General features: G+C 35.5%; 1 non-coding gene across 1 annotated transcript; it reads left to right on the top strand.

Annotated features, from left to right (window-relative positions):
• Nucleotides 1-292: 292 nt before the first annotated feature.
• Nucleotides 293-366, top strand: Trnav-cac (transfer RNA valine (anticodon CAC)). Its single transcript has one exon. It is a non-coding gene; the product is annotated as a tRNA-Val (tRNA).
• The last annotated feature ends 529 nt before the right edge of the window (nt 367-895 follow it).

Here is an 895-nt window from a genome sequence, read left to right on the forward strand (position 1 = left end):
CAAATTAAAAAGCTCCTGGACAGCAAAGGAAACAATTTAGAATGTGAATAGAGAACTCACAGATGTGAGAAATCCCTTGCTGTCTACTCTTCTGACAGATATGAACATCATATAAAGGGCTCAGAAAACTATACACCAAAACTACACACCAAAAAATTAAATAATTCAGTTAATAAATGGGCGAATGAATGAAGCAGACACTTCTCAATAAATACAAATAGTCAGCAAATGCATGAAAAAATTCAACATCATTAGCAATTAGGAAAATGCAAATCAAAACTATACTGAGGGCTGGGGATATAGCTCAGTTGGTAGAGTATTTGCCTCACATGCACAAGGCCCTGGGTTCAATCCCCAGCATCTCAAAAAAGAAAACCACACTACACTGAGATTTCATCTCGTACCAGTCAGAATGGAAATCATCAAGAATACAAATAGTAATAAATGCTGGAAAAGATGTAGAGAAAAAGGAAAACATTTACATTCTTGGTGGAACTGTAAATTAGTACCACCACTGTGGAAATCAGTATGGAGACTCCTCAAAAGTCTAGGCATGGAACCACCATATGAGCCAAAGTCAAACTCTTAAGGTTGTATGTTTTCTCTCAAATGCAGAAACTAGAGAGGAAAAATGAAAGCAAAGGTGGGGGGGGGCTTCAAAAAATCAAAGGGACATCAGTAGAGGAAAGGGACCAAGGTGTAGCAGGTAGAGAAGGTGAGAGCAAGTGCTAGAAAGTTATATTGGCCATATTATTATATTGTGTGCATATATAAATAAGTAACAACAAATCCTATCAATAGGTACAACTATAATGCACTAATAAAATTCAAATGTAAAGATCAATGATAAGCTAGTTCCAATAAAATAAGTTCAGTTGTAAAATGAAAAAAAAAG

The sequence above is a fragment of the Callospermophilus lateralis genome, chromosome 8, assembly GCF_048772815.1.
Source record: "Callospermophilus lateralis isolate mCalLat2 chromosome 8, mCalLat2.hap1, whole genome shotgun sequence".
In the NCBI taxonomy this organism is placed as follows: domain Eukaryota; kingdom Metazoa; phylum Chordata; class Mammalia; order Rodentia; family Sciuridae; genus Callospermophilus; species Callospermophilus lateralis.